A 17,446-nucleotide genomic window follows, 5' to 3' on the forward strand; every position below is an offset into this window, starting at 1 on the left:
GGGATGCATTGGATCAGATCGATGGCAGTTAAGTGGTCCCATCACGTTTGCATAATGATTGAACATTTGGCTTCTCTTGAGAATATTTGACATATTGTGTGAAGAAAATTTGTTTTGTGTTTTGTTCCCTCGCAGTTCAGTCGAGGGGGAGGACGGACCATCACAGGTGGAGGGATCATGGAAGATGTGTAGGAATACATTTCATTAGATTATGACACAATGGTGTGAACCCGTTCAGTCAGTTCCTGTGGGAGATTGTTGGATTGTGAAGAGAGGTCGCTTGTAGGCGCTGGCCCCTCCTTCAATATAGCCCCGAGTACAGAGGCCGGAGGTTTGGGACAAACCTCCAGACTGACAGAGTCGTCTGTAGATCCATGGAAATACAGTCATGGGACAAAATATGACGAGGTCACAGGCCTACAAACATTGGCTTCAGCTGAGGCTGGCCGACATGGGGTGGAGGGGGGGGGCGAGAACGGTCAGAGACTGTGCAACCAAAGCGTTGAACAAGGGCCTCTGTGTGATTGATTGGTATGTTGAACGGGAGGTGACTGAACGGTAACAACTGGTATAGATTATGACACAACGCAAGAGTACTAAACACATGCACATAGGTAGAATATTAGGTGTAGATTGTGGCCGAGAAGAGGTGGTGAAAAAAATAATTTCCTTGAAGTGATGCTCCGCCCTCCTTGTCCGACTGTGCGCTGGGTTGGTAGGTATTATGTCCATGGTATGTTCATAAAGGGGGGAGAGGTGAGAAGACCAACTGAGTTGATTATGCAGATGTGATTGTACTATCTTAAGGAAAATTAGCAGAAAGAAGAGATTATTGAATGAATGTAAAAATGAAAATATTGTGATACTAATGTATGTTTTCTCTCAACCAGATCATCTAAAAGAGTGTGGGAACAAACTTTCCTGTAGATTAAGATAATTGGGTTTTAAATTTGTGATTTTTAGATTCAATTTGTGATGTGTAGATTAAAATTATTTTTAATTGTTGTTAGAAATTTTGAAAAAAAAAAGAAAATGAATTTTAATTTTGGAAAAAATGTATTTTATTATGTATGGTTAGTATGTATAGAAAATCAAGTCAATATATAATATGTGACGATAAGAATCGTCAAAACGGGGAAATGTGGTAAATATTGAGTTGAATTTCATAAATAACCTTGTATACTGTTTAGCAGAAGTGGTTGCAGGGCTAAATGAGGAATGAGACGTAGGGACAGTTGGATAGACAAAGGTCACACCTAATGTGACCAGATTAGTACTGTATGGTAATGGCCCAAAAGGTCAAAGAGTATTCACACCCCCCCCCCCCACCAGAGGACATCATGCCAGCCCCCACTCGTGAGACAAGACCCAACACAGCGACCACACGGACGGGGGCCACCGGCGGAACCCCTCTGTGCTCAGCGGGGGACCACACCGACGGGGGCCACCGACAGGCCCCCTCCATCTCTGTCCCATCACGTCGCCACAACCCAGGGGGGGGGGCTGCCAGCCCCCACAGGAGATCGCCCAGAGGAGACGCATGATTGGATCAACTGTACTAGTAAACTGTATTCTATTATTGGCTAGAAATTATAGTATATAAGAGGAGACAAATTGGTAGTTTGGGAGCCCTCAGACCAGACCGACCCCAGGGGTCTGTTGGGCTCCACCGCTCCTTCCACCAGAGAGACTGTGCTGCTTTTTATGTGAGTAAATCATGGACCCTTGGTTGGTTAAAATAGAATGTAAAGATACTTATCTTAGAAACCAGGCTTACTCATATAAAAAGGGGCCTACAGTAAACTATGTATGTTCAAATTATGTTAACGAGTGACTGTTTTATGTACATGTTGGGGTTTGAGATGCAAACCTGATTGTAATTTCTGTACACAGATAGCCCTGTTAATGTTTTCTGATAATCTTTTGTCCTATTCACCTTGGCCTCCTGGCTCTAATCAAATAAATGTTGAATTGGACTATAGTTCATGGTTTGTCTGGCCTACACGTTTAATTCTTCATCTGCATTAAGTCAGATGAGGAGATCAACAAATTCTATCAATATGATCCCTTTCTCCTCCTTCCAGATAATCAATCTCATTGTATTGTACTACAATAACCTCAAATTATTGTAGAAGTTCTGTGGGAATTTACCACACGTGTTCTTTATGCACTGTGTTTGGCCCTCGGCACTATCCATAGTCTCCAATGGTTAACTGTACAAGTTCGCCGGGAGTCGAACTGGGGAGCTGTGTTGGTGCAAGACACAATTTTCCCACAGCTTCACTCAAACCATAGGTCCATAACCCTAACTGAAACCACACTGTTACCACTGTTACTAACCATAACTGTTAAGCTAACGTTCAAACTAATCTTAACCCTAACAATAACTGTAACATGGGTGGTTGTGTAGTGTGGAAAACACTTGCCTTCAACTTTGGAATGCTGGTCAAGCCCTGATTGTCGAGGTTATTTTTGGGGTTTGTTTGGCTGGTAGTGCACCGTAACTGCACTTTCATACCTGCGTGTCCTTTTCATGCACCATAACCGTTTATCTACACTACACTGACACACTATCCTCATAGGCGCGTGAACCGGACATTAGGGTAGGCTATATAGCGTGGAGCTAGGGATGGCTTTCGTTAGGATTTTATCGATACTACTACTCTTATCGATACTGCTTAACGGTTCGGTACTTTATCGATACTATTATCGGTTCTTTTTGATTATTTTGCAAGAAAAAAAACAATTAATTAAGAACAGAATCGACATTGCTTTATTATTCTTTATAATAAATATTATTTCTTCAGCAGCAACAGCAGCAGCAATGTTTTAAATGTGTCTGAATTATAGACACATAATAGTCATACAATACTATTTTGATTGACAGTCGATTCTGCCAATTACGTCACACCGCTTGCACCCACCTCTGCTGTTCTTACCACCAATCAGAAGCTCTCATTCGTTTTTTTACTTCCGGAATGTCGGCCATTACTCTACTACCGGAGCTCAGGCTAATAACGTTAGCTCCCCGCCAGCCACATTGACGAGTACCAGCGCTTATACATTACTGGCAAATGTCTTGTTGCACTTGTGGCAACGAGCGTTGTCAGCATCGACTTTAATAAAATAGACCCAGACTTTTGAACGTTTCGTTCTGTCCGCCATGATGAGAGCAGAGCTGTCTGTACTGTAGCCTACAACTTGAGAAATGTTCTGAAGCACCCGTGTGTGTGTGTGAGAGTGAGTGTACAGCACAGCCCGCTCCCCGCGCAGGCAGGGAGAGACCGAGGGAGGAGAGATATAGAAAACGGCCAACAAGATTAGTTTGCAACGTTTAAATTCCTCAACCAAAAAAACTCCATAATTTCTCGAGTACCGATAGCAAAACCGATAACGTCGGAGCTTATTAATACTCAGTTTTTTTCTAATTTAGTACCGGTTCCCGTTTAGAACCGGGTTTCGGGGGGCATCCCTATGTGGAGTAGGGGTGGGAATCACCAGTTTCATCACGATACGATACGATATCGATTCTTTGGACAACGATACGATATTTGGCGATATCACAAAGTCTGCCACGATACGATATGATACGATTCAGGTGCCTGCAATCGATATGAGACGATATTATGTGCCCATTTAACACAATCAGTCACATTTAGATCAACTAAAAAAAGGCTACGGAAATATCAATTGACGTTTTTATTTTTAAGCTCTTCCAGACATTTAAATGAAAATCAATCTATTGTTTTTAATACAAATAGACCTCCTGTTCACTGTAAAGTGCCACATTTTTATATATTGAGCTTTAAAGTTTAAGTAAAATGTTTTGGAACTCACAACACGCAAGCGAAAACCCCTTTCTCTCCCAAACCGTTCCTATAATTGTTTTATATTGCATGATGATCATCAATACATTTATTATGTATTCATGTTTAAATATCAACATTATCTGTCCATCCTCAGTAAATAATATCAATATAATAATACTCCTGACTTCATTTGGTCTTTTCAAACACGCACACACACAAACACACACAGAATGCCCCTGCGCCCCTCCTCCTTCCCCTCTCCTCTCTCTCTCCTGTTCTCTCACGGCAGCTAACCTAACGTTAATTTAGATCTGCCCACGCGACGTAGGCATAAAGGAATGGCGACGATGCAAAGCATGTTTAGATGCATTTGACCCGTTGCGGGGGGAAAACTGCACAGACTTATATCGCAAAATAGACGCTCTGACTGTAGCCCTGCTCTGCTGTACAGAGCTACACAGAGTTTGACAATACTGGGCGCGGGGTGGATATGACGTCGCCAGGATTTTCAAAATAAAAGTATCGCAATATGAATCGATCTTTTTACGTTGCATTGATCCTATTTGATTATTGATAATAGATCGATATATCGATCTGGATCGATGTATCATCCCACCCCTGATGTGGAGCGTGCAAAATGTTTCCTTTTTTGTCAATACACAGTGCAAATTAAGTGTTCAAATGAAGGTATCCAATAATAGATTAACCATTGTCTTACCTTAATGCAGCAAAATGCGACGTTTCGTCTTTCTTGGCATCAATTATCTTTTCTGCTTTAACTTTGTCTGTGAGATCACTTTCAATGTGAAGCAGACTGGCGCATTGTTGTTCTTTTGGATGTGATGTGCCTCATTGCTGAGAAAGACCGTTCACAACTTGAATCACAAGTTGCAGTGCTGACAGCAATGAAGGGAACGTTTTTCGTAATTTAGATCTCATCATGCTTTGAAAACAATGTACATACAGTAGCTCTAAAACTTTTCCACGATTTGATGAACTCGGACTCTCATCATGTCCTCTTAGAGCAAGCCCTTGTTTGCCAAGATAACGCAACATATAGCCTCAGGTGATCCATGTAGTTATGCCCAGGGGAAGCCCGGTGCAGCTTCTAAATTACTTTGTTTATATGCCTTGGGAAAATACCGTATATCCATTTAGCTTTTTGAAATTTGACTCAAAATAGTGCGCTGGTGTTCGCTACAAAACGATCGGCGGGCGGCGATTCAGAACGCAGATGTTTGCTTTACTCGGCCTGCGGGATCAGGATGATCATGTGAATGATGTGATTGGCTACATTATTTAACCTGAGCCTATGCGTGATTGGTTACTGCCTGTACCTGGAATGTTAAACGCTGCCACCTAGCCGACTGACACCTTCGTCGTTGACACCTCGGCCAGCGGGCTGCAGCACAAGACACACACAATAGCCAGCAGCCTGCGCACATATATTATATATACATTTCAAAATTCCCAGCATAATATTCTGGGTAGGCATTAGGGATGACCCCCGGACCCCGGTTCTAAACGGAAACCGGTACTATATTAGAAAAGACCGGAGTATTTATAAGCTCCGACGTCATCGGTACTGCTATCGGTACTCGAGAAATTATGGAGTTTATTTTTTTGAGGAATTTAAACGTCGCAAACTAATCTTGTTGGCCGTTTTCTATATCTCTCCTGCCTCGGTCTCTCTGCCTGCGCGAGGAGCGGGCAGTGCTGTGCTCACACACACACTCACTCACACACACACACAGGTGCTGTTGTAGGCTACAGAGTACAGACAGCTCTGCTCTCATCATGGCGGACAGAACGAAACTTTCAAAAGTCTGGGTCTATTTTACTAAAGTCGATGCTGACAACGCTCGTTGCCACAAGTGCAACAAGACATTTGTCAGTAATGTATAAGCGCTGGTACTTGTCAATGTGGCTGGCGGGAAGCTAACGTTATTAGCCTGAGCTCTGGCTAATGGCTGACAATCCGGAAGTAAATAAACGGATGAGAGCTTCCGATTGGTGGTAAGAAGAAGAGGTGGGTGCAAGCGGTGTGACGTAATTGGCAGATCGACTGTCAATCAAAATAGTATTGTATGACTCCAACTTTTTTATCTTACATTTGTTGTTAATTATAAAAAGTCTATAATTCAGACACATTTAAAACATTGCTGCTGCTGTTGTTGCTGAAGAAATAATATTTATTTATATTTATATAGTTATATAAAAGAATAATAAAGCAATGTCGATTCTGTTCTTAATTAATTGTTTTTTTTTCTTGCAAAAGAATCAAAAAGAACCGATAAGAGTATCGATAAAGTACCGAACTGTTAAGCAGTATCGATAAGAGTAGTAGTATCGATAAAATCCTAACGATACCCATCCCTAGTAGGCATAGCCTAGCCTGGCCTAATAGACCCGCCGCCTATGACTATCCTGTGTAATGGATCAACAGGCCTTCCCCCAAAGAGCCCCATTGCGCCACAGCTCAATGCAGGTACTGTAGGGAGCAACTCAGTCATGTGATTCAGTTGGTATTGCTGATTGGCTCGAACAGTGTGTAGTCTCGTACCAAATGACGATGTAGCACTACATTTGATTGAGCTAAATTATGTCCCCTATCACCTGAATTGGCCAACTTTAGTTGAACATTTTAATAAAATAGGAGAAGGGAGTTGGTATTGGCAGTGGCAGGAACATCAAGTTCCAGTCTAATGTGAATTCACTGTTACAACTGTAAAATACCCTAACCTAACCTTGCACTTGAATCCGTGTTATGCGCTTGTGCCTGAACCACAGTGGTTTCGGACCAATTAGTGTCCTTTGAGGAAAGGACTAGCAGCTACTGCAAATATACTCTGCCAAGTATTGTTTAAAGTGCCTATTCCAAACAGTTTCAAAGGACGACTTCCCAGATGGTTCTGTGTAAAAGACAATTAGGTTATAAGTAGTGCTGTCAGGCGATTCAAAAAATGTATCTAATTAATTACAGGATTTGTAATTAATTAATCTAATTAATCGCAGTTTAATCGCATAACCATTTTATGCCTGCTATTCTATATTCTATAATCATATTTCAAATTGCATGTGTCCGGATAGCAGAATTCAGTACTGTATCTACAAAACATTCTGTTTAATCATCTTCCATCTATTAATTTGCTTAGATTTTTCAGGTCTGGTCAATTTGAGCGTGTTATTCACAGTCAAAGATAAAAAATTAAATGTATTGATATTCTCATTTGGTTCATTACAATTGACTCAAGCCTAGTAACAGACAGTATTTCTGACACTGGGAATACATTCCCTGAGATCCATAGATGTCCCTAGAATCAGATGTTGGAAGAACATATAAAAATGGACCATATTAAAAAAAGTCTGTAAATGTGTATTCTACGTTCTTATGGAATGAATGAGATAAAAAAAAATTATAAAAAAAATTATATATAAAAAAAATAATTGTAATTCATTTTGAGTTAATTTTCATAATGCGATAATTTGCTGTGTAATTAATTAATCTAATTAACGCGATAAACTGACAGCCCTAGTTATAAGCTATCAACAGCATAGCACTGAGAAGATAGTTCTGCCCACTATAGGCCCTAGCCCCAATCAAATAAAAACCCATTACAGCAGTATGGATTCCCATTTCCACCCCACTGAATCCACAAGCTCAACTGACTGAATACTGCAGTGTTCAGTAAAGGCATGGGGGCAGGGGAGGGCTCAATGCTGGCTAAAGAAAAGGGCAGAATAAAACATTTACTGTCATCACTCTGTAGTGCTAAAAGCAGGTAGCAGGTGCATTTTGTAAAAAGGCCAACCATTAATTAGGCATTTTTTTTTTTTTGTCTTTTTCCCCCTCCATTTTCCTCCGATTTTCTCCCATCCCAATGTTAGTCGTATGCCAATTCCCAGTCCCTTCCTGGTCGCTGCGCACTTACCCCCCACAGTCAGATCATCTGGGAGAGTGGAGGCTACCACGTGCTTCCTCCGACACACGTCCAGCCAATCACCGCTTCTTTTCACCTGGCAGCGCGGATTCTTATCGAGAGGGCGTAGCGTGTGGGAGGACCACACTATCCCCCTCGAGTCCTATCCGCGCTTAGCAGGCGCCCCGACCGAACTGTAGGAGTCGCTGTTTACAACGACCCGGACCCACCCCGCCAGCTTCTCCCACCCTCTAATACAGCCAATTGTATTAGTGCAGACGGCCAGCCAAGCTGGTGACAACCCCGGAGCTGTGAGCTGGATTCGAACAGGCGAATCCAGCTCACAGCTCCGGGGTTGGTGACGAACGCAATCTCCGCTCGGCCACCTAACCGCCCATTAATTAGGCATTTCTGAGTAAATGAGATGGTTTGCCCTGTCTATGCCAACACCTGGTGCTCGGTTAAACAACAGTGAGTCGAGAAGAGAGCAGAGAACCAGCAGGCGGAGAGAGGCTTTACAGAATGAGATTACAGAGAGAGGCTTTACAAAACGAGTTTAGAGTGGCTTTACATAACGGGTTTACAAAGAGAGGGGTTTTACAGAACGAGTTTACAGAAAATGGCTTTACAGAATGAGTTTACAGAGAGTGGCTTTACAGAACGAGTTTACAGAGAGTGGCTTTACAGAACGAGTTTACAGAGAGGCTTTACAGAACGAGTAGAGTCTATGCCAAAACGTATTCATTTAAAGCTGTTCTTGCTACTATTGGTTATTTGGTGCCATACTAGACACACACAGCCGCAGCAGGAAGGATACATGTGGAGATAGTGTTAAATTGCCTACACTGAGGGGAGTTAATTATCATCATTATCATCATCATCTTCTTCTTCATCCATCTTCTTCACCACCACCACCACCACTATCATAATTGCCATCATCATCATAACCAACACCATCACTCTGAGCATCGGGTCCCCCCAGGGCTGTGTTCTCAGCCCCCTGCTGTATTCACTATACACACATGACTGTGTGGCCAAGTTCAGCTCCAACTCCATAGTGAAGTTTGCGGACGACACAGTGGTGGTGGGGCTGATCTCGGACAACGACGAGAAGGCCTACCGGGAGGAGGTTGAGGTACTGGAACGCTGGTGCCAGGACAACAGCCTGCTCCTGAACATTGGTAAAACCAAGGAGCTGATCGTGGATTTTAGGAGAAAACAGCAGGGGACACACACACCACTGAGGATAAACTGGGCTACCGTGGACAGGGTGAGCAGCTTCAAGTACCTGGGGGTCCACATCTCAGAGGATCTGACATCAGTCATAAAAAAGGCGAAGCAGCGCCTCTACCACCTGAGACAGTTAAGGAAGTTCAGAGTATCGGGGAAGATACTCCAGTCCTTCTACTCCGGAGCTGTAGAGAGCATAGACTGGAAACTTCACTGCCTGGTATGGAAACAGCACGGCACAGAACAAGAAGGCCCTACAGAGAGTGGTACGCTCAGCCGAGCGTACTACGGGTATTGCACTACCACCCCTGCAGGTCCTATATAACAAGAGGTGCAAATCCAGAGCCTGCAGAATAATGAAAGACCCTCACCACCCCAACAACAGCCTGTTCAAGCTGCTGCGGTCAGGCAAACGCCTGTGAACACCAGCAACTAGGACAGAGAGACTTCGGCTCAGCTTCTTCCCCCAGGCCATCAGAGCCTTGAACACTGAACTCTCCACACACAAGCACTCATGAGCACACACACAACACACACACTGTACACGCTCACACACTAGCAGACACTTTAACATGAGCACACACACACATGCTGCACACGATCACACTTATGGTCACTTATGGTTACAAAAGGAAAGGTCACTTTAAAAATAGTATAGTATAACTTGAGATTGTATAATATAGCATTGTGCAGTGTACATAAAGACCAAGTGCCTCATCCGTAGCTAACACTGTATTGCACTATCACAGGACCTAGCATGTCCATGCTCTGTAAAAACTCATGTACATATACTGATATGCCCTACTTTGATTACTTGTATTATTGCACAATGTCGTTCTATTGGATTCTTATTATATTATTATTATTAGGGGTGCACCGAAAATTCGGCCACCGAACGTTTTCGGCCGAAAATGTTTTTTCACCGAAAATATATCACCGAAACAGAAGCAACCTAACGCGTGTTGTTGTGATGATGTCATCAAAACGCGGATTCATTACATGCGCGCTGTGAGCTCTTCAGTCCTGCGTGATACTCCTCTTGGGACTCGGGAGCAATGCATCTCCTCGGGAGTCGCGCTGTTTCTACAGTATGTAAACTCCGCGCACAACAAGTCCAATAAATGCGTCTTTAACATACTTTATCCTTATTTACTATATATATCACTGAGTGATCTAATATGCATATTATTCAGAGCGAGAGGGGGAGGGATTGTTTCTCTCACATTGACGCTGTCTGTCCTGCGTGATACTCCTCTTGGGACTCGGGAGCAATGCATCTCCTCGGGAGTCGCGCTGTTTCTACAGTATGTAAACTCCGCGCGCAACGAGTCCAATAAATGCGTCTTTAACATACTTTATCCTTATTTACTATATATATCACTGAGTGATCTAATATGCATATTATTCAGAGCGAGAGGGGGAGGGATTGTTTCTCTCACATTGACGCTGTCTGTCCTGCGTGATACTCCTCTTGGGACTCGGGAGCAATGCATCTCCTCGGGAGTCGCGCTGTTTCTACAGTATGTAAACTCCGCGCGCAACGAGTCCAATAAATGCGTCTTTAACATACTTTATCCTTATTTACTATATATATCACTGAGTGATCTAATATGCATATTATTCAGAGCGAGAGGGGGAGGGATTGTTTCTCTCACATTGACGCTGTCTGTCCTGCGTGATACTCCTCTTGGGACTCGGGAGCAATGCATCTCCTCGGGAGTTGCGCTGTTTCTACAGTATGTAAACTCCGCGCGCAACAAGTCCAATAAATGCGTCTTTAACATACTTTATCCTTATTTACTATATATATCACTGAGTGATCTAATATGCATATTATTCAGAGCGAGAGGGGGAGGGATTGTTTCTCTCACATTGACACTGTCTGTCCTGCGTGATACTCCTCTTGGGACTCGGGAGCAATGCATCTCCTCGGGAGTCGCGCTGTTTCTACAGTATGTAAACTCCGCGCGCAACGAGTCCAATAAATGCGTCTTTAACATACTTTATCCTTATTTACTATATATATCACTGAGTGATCTAATATGCATATTATTCAGAGCGAGAGGGGGAGGGATTGTTTCTCTCACATTGACGCTGTCTACTGTGCCAAAGTCATCCAATAGTACCCAGCTGCAGCTCCGGAGACCAGCGCTTACAAGCCCCGCACATACAAGCCCGCACATAGCAACCCCTCGCTTCCATTGGCTGATTTTGGTCACGTGATTTTGGGTCACGTTGCACTGCGGGATTGATTGATTGATTGATTGAAAACTTTATTAACAGATTGCCGTATGATTTGGGTCACGTTGCACTGCGGGATTGATTGATTGATTGATTGATTGATTCATTGATTCATTGATTCATTGATTGATTGATTGAAAACTTTATTAACAGATTGATTGATTGATTGAAAACTTTATTAACAGATTGCCGAATGGGTACACGTGACCACAGGCCCTGATTGATTGATTGAAAACTTTATTAACAGATTGTAGAATGGGTACACGTGACCTGACCGATTGATTGATTGATTGATTGATTGATTGATTGAAAACTTTATTAACAGATTGCAGAATGGGTACAGTGACCGATTGATTGATTGATTGATTGATTGATTGATTGATTGATTGATTGATTGAAAACTTTATTAACAGATTGCAGAATGCAGTACAGCTCAATACACACAATTGTTAAGGGGATGCAGACCATGCAGTACTGTTACATTTGTGACATACAGTAAATATATACAAGGGGGAGGGAACTGTACATTTATGATGAATTGAAAATGGGGGACCCTGATGTAAACAAGACGGAAGTCTTTCTCTGGTCTGCATCCCCTTAACAATTGTGTGTATTGAGCTGTACTGCAGATATATTTCAATTGCCTTACTTATTTACATAAGTATTATAGGCCTACAGCAGTATTGTACAGACAGTCTGTGTGAAGTCTGTGTGGTTATCCAGCTGCACAAAGGCAGAGCAAGAGGCTCTACAGAGGGTGGTGATGATAAAGCCATGATAAAGACCTTCAATCAGCTGAAGGGGAATCCCTCCAAGCTGCTGTCAGCGCTACACACCTTCGGCCGCTCTGGTATCAGCCATGCATCAAAACGTGCACACGCACTCAGGCGAGTCGCTAACCGTGCTGGGCCAAGTATAGCGGCTCAACCCACCTCTGTTGCCCGTCGTAAAATGAAGCTCGGGGGTCGACGACGGCTCGCTGCGGGGAGGCCGAAGAAAAGTGTGGTGAGCACAGACCATCGCTATAGTTTCCCAACAGGAGTAAAGTCTGGAACGCACCACAGCCTGTCACAAGCAGTAGAGATGTGTCGTAGCAATCCCAAGTGACATTGACCACCAATATAGCATGTACATAAAGACCCAGTGCCTCATCCGTAGCTAATATTGCACTACCACAGGACCTAGCATGTCCTACCATGCTCTGTAAATAACTTATGTACATATACCGATATGCCCTACTCTGTTTACTTGTTTTATTGCACAATGTCGTTCTATTGGATTCTATTATATGTTATTACTATTGTATTATGCACATCTTTGCGGGCACGACCACCCGCATTTAATTTTTTTTTTTTTTTTTGATATTTTTTGCACAAATCTCTCCAATATTCAAAACATCTCTTTCCACATCACCATATGCAACTTCCAAGATTTGCCTTTTTCTTTTTTGTAAGAACATACAAAACATGTAAAGGACTCATACAAATACATTAACAACTCAAGTTCAAGTTCAAGTTCTTTAATAGTTGTCATACAGAAGTACAGAATACTTTCATACAAAATGCTTCTTACTGTTACGCTCCAGAGACTGTGCTAGACAAGATAGTATCAAATAACATAATAACATAATATAGCATGAATTTAGAAGAAGAAAATGAGGTCACAGTGTTCGGTAAGCGTCCCAGACACATGTAGGTGTGCATGATAGCATGCATGCATGTGTGTCTCCAACATATGTATGTGGGTACGTGTATTGATTGATTGATTGATTGAATTGATTGATTGATTGATTGAAAAGTTTATTAACAGATTGCAGAATGGGTACAACTGACATGGAAAATAAAAAAGACTTACGAAAAAAAGAAAAATACTATACTATACATTGTGCGTATACATCCCTGATATATATACTTTGCATGTAGACCGATCTACCTGCGAGCAGGTATGTGCTGCATCCTCTATCGGGATGCCACCCTTCTCCATATTGCATGTGAGAGAAAGCGTCCCAGACACATGTAGGTGTGCATGATAGCATGCATGCATGTGTGTCTCCAACATATGTATGTGGGTACGTGTATTGATTGATTGCTTGAATTGATTGATTGATTGATTGAAAAGTTTATTAACAGATTGCAGAATGGGTACAGTACAGTACATCTCAATACATACAATTGTTAAGGGGATGCAGACCAGAGAAAGACTTTCATCTTGTTTACATCAGGGTCCCCCATTTTCAATTCATCATAACATATATGACATACATGACATACAGATAGACAGTACTGCTACATCTATACATTTATGACATATCAGATTTGCAAATACAGTACTGTTTGTGATACAAAAGTGTCCAGAAAAGGAGTGTATATACATTTGGCGTAGAAACTATACATTGGAGGAGGTTGGTGGGGTGGGGTTGGGTGGGTTGGGTGAGGGCTGTGTACGTAAGCATGTGTACATGCCTCACATGTGTGTGTGTGTGCATCTTCCAGGTATGCGACGGTACTCCTATCTCTTGTGTGTGTCTCGTATCCATGTGTGCCTCCGCCCCCTATGTGAGTGTATATCTCAGGTGTGCATATATATGTGCGTCTCAGCTACGTATGTGTGTGTCTCCTATGTACATGTATATCCCCCATATGTGTCAGTGAGAGCCTATACCTCAACTATGTGTATATGTAGGTGTGTGTATGCCTATTTCCTATAAGTGAGTATGTGCATGTATGTGTGCCCCTGACATGTATAACTTAGCCTTGTGCATATGAGTGTGTGTAAACCTATTATGTACACATACGAATATGTGTATCCTAGATACTTGTATGCGGCTAAACATGCACATATGAGAGTGTGATAGAGACAGTGACCATTCCATAGATATACCATCCGGACATAAAATCCATGTACATACATATATAACACATTATAAAGTACAAGTACCATCAGATCAGATCCCCTTTTTCATATTCATCCTTGATATCATTGTAACCCCACCTTAATCATTTGTCCCCAGACCGTTCAGTCAGGTGTAGAAAACTGTCCCATAAACGTGTATGCAAATAAACAACTTGTGACAAATAAAACTCTTGACTTGACCACCAGCCTCTCTATCTAAATGTTATATTGTTAACTGTCTAGTTAGGCATTAACTGTGTTAATCTAAATGTTATATTGTTAACTGTCTAGTTAAGGCATTAACTGGGTTAATTAATCTAAATGTTATATTGTTAACTGTCTAGTTAAGGCATTAACTGGGTTAAGTGGGGAGTGCGTCATGGTACAGTTTCAGTAAGTGGGGAGTGTAAACAAGTTGAACGCGTCACGTGAAATAACGTTACGTGAATAAACATATAACGTTACAATGTACAGTTTCTGACAGCTGGCTGTGTTGTGAAATGTGCATAACGTTATGAATAAACCGCGAAGTCACGCGAAATAACGTTATAAACGCGAATCTGGTAGTATATTTATTTGTATCTTCTTGAGATGATAACATTAACATCCGCATTTTACCGCATGGCGAGCTAAACCAATCAGAGAGGGGCTTCGCTCAACCAATCAAAGAGGGGGCTGCAGAAATGGAGCCCAACCAATCAGAGAGGCGTCTGCAGAACTTCAGCCATTGGGTGGGACCCAAATCACGTGACCAAAATCAGCCAATGGAAGCGAGGGGTTGCTATGTGCGGGCTTGTATGTGCAGGGCTTGTAAGCGCTGGTCTCCGGAGCTGCAGCTGGAAGCATCTCAAGTCATCTGGGGACTAGAAAGGTGTGCTCAGTAGAGCACAGATGTCCGCCTCTCTCTCTCTCTCTCTCTCTCTCTCTCTCTCTCTCTCTCTCTCTCTCTCTCTCTCTCTCTCTCTCTCTCTCTCTGATTGATTGATTGATTGATTGAAAACTTTATTAACAGATTGCAGAATGGGTACAATACAGTACAGCTCAATACACACAATTGTTAAGGGGATGCAGACCAGAGAAAGACTTTCGTCTTGTTTACATCAGGGTCCCCCATTTTCAATTCATCAGGACATATATGACATACATGACATACAGATAGACAGTACTGCTACATCTATACATTTATATACCAGATTTGCAAATACAGTACTGTTTGTGATACAAAAAGACCCATAATAGTGATTATTTATTATTTAAGTTAAGTTTAGCCATAATCATATATTTTTCCATAATCAGGTAGCTGAACAACATTGGTAAAAAAAAATTCTATTCTATGAATCATTTTCGGCCTTTCGGCTTTCGGTTTTTGGCCAACTGTTTCCTATTTTCGGTATCGGTTTCGGCCAAGAATTTCCCATTCGGTGCATCCCTAATTATTATTGTATTATGCACAATCGTTGCGGGCAAGACCCCCCGCATTTCACTGTATAGTTGTATGCCGTGACAAATAAAACTCTTGACTTGACTTGACTAACCATCAATCCACATTAACCATACGCTGAATGCATTGAAGAAGATGAAGTCATCATCTTCTAATTTAAGAGGGTACAAAAAAAGTCCACGTGACCTGAGACAGGAGAGCATATGACAGGTGGGCAGTCTATAAGCATTTTGTGTGCGATCCACACAATGACAGACCAAAAATGTAAGTCCGCTGTTATGTAGGAAACCATACAGCGAACTATACCAAATACACTAATACAAAGCTGTTGCATGATATTTTTGCCATGATAGGATCTCATGCTTCCTCACTCAGACTAATGAGTAGACGTTAGAGCGAGGTATTGAATTTCCCAAGAGGAATATGAAAGACTTTGAAGTTGCGCACGGGACTATATGTTAATTGGCCCTCAGAAGAAGTGACTAGTCAACAAGTGGTGAAAGTTGCGTGCTTTAAGCCAAAATACGTAAAATCCTTTCATATAGGACTAAGATAATGTATGTATTATTAATTTATTATTGTAGATGTGTTAGGCTACACGAATTGGGCTATTCATCTTCATGTGGCAAAGTGTGTGCGTCAGTGCGTGTGTCAGGCGCGCCAAGTGATTACGGTTAGATTTACCAAATATACAACATATTGACATAACAATAGCTATACATTAGACTGGAGTACATCGTTGTGTAGTAGAAAACAACAACAAACAGATCAGAATCAGAAAGATGGCATCATCCTTCATTAATGATATAACCCTCTCAAGCTGAGTGTAAAGGTAGATAAAGCCTGTATTCTTACCTTGACTGTTTTCCTGTTCCCTTCTTTGTGAGAATGTTTTATTCCGTTGCCCCGGTGTTCTGCCAAATTCTACTATTTACTGTTGCTTCATGAGGCTGGCGCCTACGATCTTCAATGCGTACCCCGAACCATGCGTCAACACTGAGGGAAAACTTCCTCTGGAAGTCGGTTATGTTGTAGTAGACGGCGGTAGTGGAAAGAAGGAGAGAGAACAGGGAACAAAGTGACAAAAAAAGAGAAAGAGCAGGGAACAAATGACAAAAAGAGCAAGACAGCAGGTGTACTGTATTTTAAACCTGATCTCAGGGAGACAAACTCAACTGATGCCGTGCTGTAATTCAATACGTGGCGACAGCCGAGAAACACCCAGCGCTGGCTCTTGCGCACAGACCTCCGCTTGCGAGAGAATGGGTTATGGAGAGGGGAGGGGAGGGGAGGGGAGGGGAGGGGAGGGGAGGGGAGTAGTGAGGGGGCATTAAAAGGTCCCATGTTTTATAGGACTTCCTTAGTGTGACTGAACATTTTTCACATTAACATTAACAGTTTAAAAAACAAATTGGATGAAATCAAACAATTATTCATAAATGGTAAGGCAAACATACTGTGCTTCTCAGAAACTAAGCTTGACGATTCTGTAAAAGATCCAGAGATAGAGATTGAGAACTACTCAATAATTAGGAATGATAGGAACAAACATGGAGGTGGTGTCTGTATGTACATACACAAGGACACCAAATTCATCAACAGAAATGACCTGAATCATAAATCAATTGAAACTGTATGGGTGGAAATCCTATTCGAAAGGGCGAAATCCCTACTGGTTGGCACAGTCTACAGGCCGCCAGATCATAGTGAATTTTATGATACACTGGATGGGTGTTTAGCTGGAGTTGAGGATGTAGACAAAATTCTTATTGGAGACTGGAACACGGATATGCAACGAAAAGATGCACCCGTCTTCAAGTCATTCAGTAGGTTTTGTGATCTGCACGGCCTCAGCCAGCTAATCACCCAACCCACACGTGTATGTGAATCAACTCAGACTACCATTGACCTCA

General features: G+C 42.2%; 1 protein-coding gene across 1 annotated transcript in view; it reads right to left on the reverse strand.

Moving 5' to 3' along the window:
* LOC311247418 (SH3 and multiple ankyrin repeat domains protein 2-like) overlaps positions 1-16,528 on the reverse strand; it is a gene marked incomplete at its 3' end in the record, with an annotated part of 730,890 nt that extends 714,362 nt beyond the window's left edge. The window contains 1 exon segment of the mRNA XM_084337816.1: positions 16,389-16,528.
* Between the last annotated feature and the right edge of the window lie 918 nt (positions 16,529-17,446).

This window comes from Notolepis coatsorum, assembly GCF_963971535.1.
Source record: "Notolepis coatsorum genome assembly, chromosome: 20".
Taxonomy (NCBI): Eukaryota; Metazoa; Chordata; class Actinopteri; order Aulopiformes; family Paralepididae; genus Notolepis; species Notolepis coatsorum.